The sequence below is a fragment of the Mustela nigripes genome, chromosome 2 (genome assembly GCF_022355385.1).
Source record: "Mustela nigripes isolate SB6536 chromosome 2, MUSNIG.SB6536, whole genome shotgun sequence".
In the NCBI taxonomy this organism is placed as follows: Eukaryota; Metazoa; Chordata; class Mammalia; order Carnivora; family Mustelidae; genus Mustela; species Mustela nigripes.
Window position 1 is genome coordinate 107,291,850 of NC_081558.1, and position 8,105 is coordinate 107,299,954.

The window sequence follows — 8,105 nt, forward strand, 5'->3', positions numbered from 1 at the left end:
CTCCAGACTTGCAATTTAAGTAATCTAATTTTTACCCATGGATTCAGTTACCACTGAATAAGATGATTCATAGTACATTAACCCAGAGCTTTCTTCTGTACTCTAGAATCTTAATCTAACTGCCGACTTGATATTTCTACTTCGGTATATCAAAGTTATTCCAAGATCATCATCCCTAACATTGAGCTAATGTTTTTTCCAACCAGGTTAAAACAAAACCACAATAACTTAAAGCAAACAAAGAAACCCAAAAATCCCAAGCCCTGTTTTATCAGTGTTTAACAGTGTTCCTTATCTTGAAGAAAAGTGATGTCACTCATTCAGTTATACAGAATAAATAAAGAAGTCAATTAATTTGACTTCTTGTGTGCCAGACATAGTTTTATATGTTTAGAATTATTTCATTAAATAAAACGGACACAGATTCCTCTCCATGTGAAGGGAAACACTTTTCTCCTTTCTACACCCATTTCTATCCAGTTCTACCTTTATCACCTAATCATTCCTTAAATCTGTCCTCTGTTTTTCAATATAAGTACTTAGTAGTCTAAGCTACTATCAATTCTCATTTGTACCATTACTAGAATAACCCATGACTGGTCTCCTTCCTTTATTTTTATCCCTTTCTATAAACACTCTTCCTCTTATAGAAGGAGATAGTCTTCACAAAATAGTACTATCATCTCTTTTCTTTGTTAAAAAATCCTTTTATAGTTCTCCATTTTTCTCAAGCTGAAAATCAAAATACTTACCATAGTTTATAAGGCTCTGCATGATCTGGCCACTGCTAATTCCTACAGTCAAAGTTTTTCCTCACTTTTTTTGCTCTTGCCACACTGACATTTTCACATGAATCCTGAGAACACAAGAGTTCTTCTCACCAAAGCTTTGGCATGTGCTGTTCCTCCTGTTGGGAAGGCAGGTCAACTCCATTCCCACCCCTCTTCTACAAATTAACTCATTGCAATTGACAACTGAAGTTAATTGCTGCAAGGTTAAGAAAGTGGTCTCTGAGTCCCTACACTAGTAATATTTGATTTCATAAAAATATGCATTTTCTCTTATGAAGTACTTGAAGCAATTATAATCATATTATGTCATAACAAATCAAAATAAGAATGAAGGGAAATCTGCTTCCAGTAATGATGGAATAGATTTTATCAATCTGGACCTCTAACAGGTTACAATTATAAACATGGAACACAATAAGAAAAAAACAGTAGAACGTACTGAGGAATGACAAAAAATAGACAAACTGGAGGGGAGTCTATCCTTAAAAGAGGATGAAGTTTGCATTAATGTCCCTTTTTTGTCTGAAGAAATTTTCCAGTTTGCACACCATACTGCAGCCGGAATTTGGGCATAGAGCCACTATTTGGAGAGAAAGGGTTAGGAGTTTGAATGCTACTGCCCTGCCTGTAAAAGGAATTGGGAAATTCTGTGAAAGAAGGATCCAGAGAGGGAGAACTACAAAACCTACATATTACTCCACCCAAATCCTTGACTGACCCCTGAACTACATAAATGCAGGATGGAATCCAGACAACCAAAAGGAAGGCAAAAACCAGTAGGATGAAAGAACTAAGCAGAGATTTCACCTATTGCCAAAGACAGGAGAAAGGAGTTTGAATTTTGACACAAGAATTTTACTTTCAACTGCTAGGAAAAAAAATCATTATGTTTCATTGGAAGATGAGAGCATTCAGTGTCTCCACAACATATTAATAAACTGTCCAGTATAATATAAAAAATAATGAGACATGAATAAATAAAAATGTGATCAATTGTTTAGAAAAAACAATACAGACTACAAGATGATCCAATGTTAGAATTAACAGACAAGAACTTTCAAACAGATACTATATTATAAATATGTTCAAGTATTTAAAGGAAAATACAGCTGTAATGAATGAACAAATGGGGAATATTGGCAGAGAAATGGAACCTTAAAAGAAAAACTAAATGGAAATTCTAGACCTAAAATTTACAGTATCTGAAGTGAAATTTTCACTCTTGAATTCTTGAACTTAAGAGCAGATTGGAGGTGGCAAAATACTGTGTAAGTAAACTTGATGATAAGTCAATAGAAAATTCCTAGTCAAAGAACAAAGGAAAAAAAACAATAGAAAACAAAAGGAACAGAATTTCATTTACCCATAAGACCATAACAAATAGTGTACCATATGAGTAATTGGAATCTCATAAAATGAAATAAAGGAGAATTGAATAGAAAATATTTTGAAATAATGATGGCCAAAATTTCCTGTTTGCTGAAAAATATAAGTCCAAGATAAATCATCCAATCAACTCAAAAGAAGTTAGCAAACCTCGATGATAGTAGAAACAAGGAAAGCACACGTAGTAATCTTGTATTCAAACTAGTATAAATCAGAGGTAAAGGGGAAACTTTGAATGTAAACAAAGAAAAGCAACTCATTGCATACAGCAAAACAAAACAAATATAGCAGACTACTTAGCAAAAACATAGGAATTTGGAAGAGAAAACTTTCTGGAGTGATGGAGACATTCTTTATCATGATAATGAGGGTGATTATACACTTATACAAATATATGGGACACCTGTGTGACTCAGTCTGTTAGGGATCAGACTCTTGGTTTTGTCTCAGGTCATGATCTTTGGTCCTGGGATTGAGACCCATGTCAAGCTTTGTACTAGCTTTGTACTGGGTACAGAGGTTACTTGTCCCTCTCCTTCCCATTCTCTTCTTCCCCTCACTTGTGCTTTCTCTCTCAAATAAATAAATATACATATTTTAAAAATATACATGTATGTGTACATATTTACATATGTCATCAATGTATTCCCATAACATGTGAATTTTATTAATTTATGCAAATTGTATCAAAATTAACTTAGTTTTAATACATACAAGGAGAAAGACATATTGCATAGAGAATAGCAGAAGTATAAATGGCTTCTGACTTCTCACTAGAAATCTTTAAAGTGTCACACTTGAACAAAACATAAATACTTACATTGGGTTCTATAGTCAGCAAAAATATCTTTCAAAATAAAAACATTTTCAGACAGACAAAATTGGAGAGAATTTGTTTCCAGCTGACCTGCACTATAAAAACTTTTCAAATGCTAACTGAAATTATTCAGGCTAAAAAAAAATAAATACCAGATGGAACTCTCTATCAGCAGGAGGAAATGAAGAACATGAGAAAAGATAAATATCTGGGCAAATATAAAAATAGTTTTTAGAAAAGATTCTTATTTTGACATGTGGTTTTAAATGTGAAATACTGTTAACTATGTAGAATAAAATAATAATATATTATGATGTGTATAATATGTAGAAGTCAAATATGAAACAACTAGAACATAACAGATGAGAAGGGCTGAAAATGACATCATACTCTTTCAGATCACATGAAGTAAAACTCTATAATATTATTTGAAGGTAAACTGTGAATATTTAAAGATGTTTATTATAATCTCTAGACCAACTATTAAAAAAAACAGTGTAAGCTAGTTTAATTAAAAAGCCAGTTCAGAGGGCAAAAAGGAATACTAAGACAATGATTTACTCTCCCCTTCCAAACAAAAACAAAAACAAAAACAAAAACAAAAAAGTAAATAGAGTAAGTGGAAATTTAAATCATATCAATAATTATATTAAATAAAAATGAGCTAAACTCTTCAATTAAAAGGCAAAGATTGGCAAACTTAATTTAAAAAAATAATTAAAAAAAACAAAAACAAAAAACAAAGAAGCCCAACAATGACCACATGCTATTTATAAGAAATATATTTTAAACACAGAGCACAGGCTGACTGAAAATAATAGGTTAAAAAAAATACATCATGCAAGAGTAAACAAAAGAAAGCGGGTGTCTGGTGTAAAAAACAAAATTTTTATTTTTTTTTTCAAGTTTTATTTAAATTCCAGTTAGCATACAATACAATATTAGTTTCAGAGTTACAATTTAGTGATTCAACATTTACATACAACACCTGGTGCTCATCACAAGTGCCCTCCTTAATCCCCATCACCTATTTAACCCATTCCTTCACCCACCTCCCCTCTGGTAACCAATAGTTTGTTCTCTGTAGTTAAGAGTCTGTTTCTTGGAGAACATATTATGAGCAACTACACGCAAATTTGACAATCTGGAAGAAATGGATGCATCGCTAGAGACATATAAATTACCAAAACTGAACCAGGAAGAAATAGAAAACCTTAACAGACCCATAACCAGTAAGGAGATTGAAGCAGTCATCAAAAATCTCCTAGCAAACAAGAGCCCAGGGCCAACGGCTTCCCAGGGGAATTCTACAAAACATTTAAAGAAGAATTAATACCTATTCTCCTGAAACTGTTCCAAAAAATAGAAACGGAAGGGAAACTTCCAAACTCATTTTATGAGGCCAGCATTAACTTGGTCCTAAAACCAAAGACACCATCAAAAAGGAGAATTACAGACCAATATCCTTGAAGGGCACAGATGCAAAAATTCTCACCAATATACTAGCCAGTACGATCCAACAGTACATTAAAAGGATTATTCAGAACAATCAGGTGGGATTTATTCCTGGGCTGCAAGGATGGCTCAACATCTGCAAGTCAATCAATGTGAAGCAATACATTAATAAAGGAAAAAATAAGAATCATATGATATTCTCAATAGATGCTGAAAAAGCATCTGCCAAAGTACAGCATCCTTTCTTGATCAAAACTCTTAAAAGTATAGGGATAGAGGGTACATACCTCAATACCATCAAAGCCATCCATGAAAAACCCACAGTGAGTATCATTCTCAATGGGGAAAACTGAGAGCTTTTCCCCTATGTTCAGGAAGATGGCAGGGATGTCCACTATCACCACTGCTATTCAACATAGTACTAGAATTCCTAGCCTCAGCAATCAGACAACAAAAAGAAATAAAAGGGATCCAAATCAGTAAAGAAGAAGTCAAACTCTCACTCTTTGCAGATGATACAATACTTTATGTAGAAAACCCAAAAGCCTCCACTCCAAAGCTATTAGAACTCACACAGGAATTCAGTAAAGTGTCAGGATATAAAATTAATGCTCAGAAATAAGTTGCATTTCTATATATCAACAGCAAGACAGAAGAAAGAGAAATTAAGGAGTTGATCAATTTACAATTGCACCCAAAACCATAAGATACCTAGGAACAAACCTAACCAAAGAGGTAAAGAACCCGCACTCAGAAAACTATAAAGTATTCATGAAAGAAATTGAGGAAGATACAAAGAAATGGAAAAATATTCCATGTTCATGGATTGGAAGAACAAATACTGCGAAAAGTCTATGCTACCTAAAGCAATCTACACATTTAATGCAATCCCTATCAAAATACCACCTTTTTTTTTTTTTCAAATAAATGGAGCAAATAATCCTGACATTTATATGGAACCAGAAAAGACCTAAATAGCCAGAGGAATGTTGAAAAAGAAAGCCAAAGTGGGAGGCATCACAATTCCAGACTTCAAGCTCTATTACAAAGCTATAGTCATCAAAATAGTATGGTACTGGCACAAAAACAGACACATAGATCAATGGAACAGAATAGAGAGCCCAGAAATAGACTCTCAACTCTATGGCCAACTAATCTTCAACAAAGCAGTAAACAATGTCCAGTGGAAAAAAGACATGAGGTTTGTCTTCAACAAATGGGGTTGGGAAGATTGGACAGCCACATGCAGAAAAATGAAATTGGACCACTTCCTTATACCACACACAAAAATAGACTCAAAATGGATGAAAGACCCCAATGTGAGACAGGAATCCATCAAAATCCTTGAGGTGAACACAGGCAGCAACCTCTTCGACCTCAGCTACTACAACTTCTTCCTAGAAAGATAGCCAAAGTCAAGGAAAGCAAGGGCAAAAATGAACTACTGGGACTTCAGCAAGATCAAAAGCTTTTGCATAGCAACGGAAACAGTCAACAAAACCAAAAGACAACTGACAGAATGGGAGAAGATATTCACAAATGACATATCAAATAAGGGGCTAGCATCTGAAATCTATGAAGAACTTGTCAAAATCAATACCCAAAGAACAAATAATCCAATTAAGAAATGGGCTTGGGCACCTGGGTGGCTCAGTGGGTTAAAGCCTCTGTCCTCAGCTTAGATCATGATCCCAGAGTCCTGGGATTGAGCCCTGCATTGGGCTCTCTGTTCAGTGGGGAGCCTGCTTTCCACCCCTCGCCTACTTGTGATCTCTGTCTATCAAATAAATAAATAATATCTTAAAAAAAAAAAAAAGAAAAAGAAATGGGCAGAAGACATGAAGAAACATTTCTGCAAATAAGAAATACAAATGGCCAACAGACACATGAAAAAGTGCTCAACATCATTCGGCATCAGGGAAATACAAATCAAAACCACCGTGAGATACTACTTCACACCAGTCAGAATGGCTAAAATTAACAAGTCAGCAAAGGACAGATGTTGGTGAGGATGCAGAGAAAGGGGAATACTCCTACACTCTTTGCTGGAATGCAAACTGGTGCAGCCACTCTGGAAAACAGCATGGAGGCTCCTCAAAAAGTTGAAAATAGAGCTCCCCTAGGACCCAGCAATTGCACTACTAGGTATTTATCCTAAAGATACAAATGTAGTGATTCAAAGGGGCACATATACCCAAATGTTTATAGCAGCAATGTCCACAATAGCCAAACTATGGAAAGAACCTAGATGTCCATCAATAGATGAATGGATAAAGAAGAGGTGATACACACACACACACACACACACGCACACACACAATGGAATACTATGCAGGCATCAAAAGAAATGAAATCTTTCCATTTGCAACAATGTGGATGGAACTAGAGGTTCCATGAAGTGAGTGAAGTAAGTCAATTAGAGAAAGACAGTTATTTTGTGATCTCACTGATCAGGAATTTGAGAGGCAGGGCAGTGCGTTTTGGGGTGTAAGGAAGGAAAAATGAAACAAGATGAGATTGGGAGGACAAACTGTAAGAGACTCTTAATCTCACAAAATAAACTGAGGATTGCTGGGGGGTGAGGGTGTAGGGATAGGGTATTTGGGTTATTCAAATTGAGAAGGGTATGGGTTATGGTGAATGTTGTGAAATGTGTAAGTCTGATGATTCACAAACCTGTACCCCTGGGGCAAATAATACATTATATGTTAATAAAAATATTTTAAAAATTAAAATAAATAACTTAAAAATAAATAAATCAAATAATAAATAAATAAAAATAATTTTTAAAAGTTTCTTTGTTTTCCCTTCTCCCCCACTCCCAATGTTTGTTTGTTTTGTTTTTAAAATTCCACATATAAGTGAAATAATCTGGTATTCATCTCTCTTTGCCTGACTTATTTCACTTAGCATTATACTCTCTAGCTCCAACCACATGGTTGCAAATGACAAGATTTTACTTTGTCTTATGGCTGAGTAATATTTCAGTGTGTGTGTGTGTGACTGCTTTTCTTTATCCATTCATCTTCTTCAATGGACTTTTGGGCTCTTTCCATAATTTAGCTATTGTTAATAATGCTGCTAATGAACATCAGGGTACATGTATCCCTTCAAATTAGTATTTTTGTATTCTTTGGGTATATATCTTCCAGAAAAATTACTGGGTTGTAGAATAGTTCCACTTTTAGATTTTGGTGGAAACTCATCCTGTTTTCCAAAATGGTGCAGCCATTTTGGAAAACAATTGCATTCCCACCAACAGTGCAGGAGGATTCCCCTTTCTCTGCAGTCTTGTCAATACCTTTCATTTCCTGTGTTGTTGATTTTAGCCATTGTGACTGGTGTGAGGTGATATCTCATTGTTGTTTTAATTTGTATTTCCCTAATGATGAGTGATGCTGTGCATCTTTTCATATGTCTGTTAGCCATCTATATGCCTTCTTTTGGGAAAAAAAAAAGTCTATTCATGTCTTCTGCCCATTTTTTAAGTGGATTATTAATTTTTCTGTATGTTGAATTTGGTAAGATCTTTATATAATTTGGTATTAATCCCTTAACAGATATGTCATTTGCAAATATCTTCTCCCATTCCATTCCATAGGTTTCCTTTTAGTTTTTTTGGTTTTTGGTTTTTTTTTTTTTTTTTTTTTTTTTTT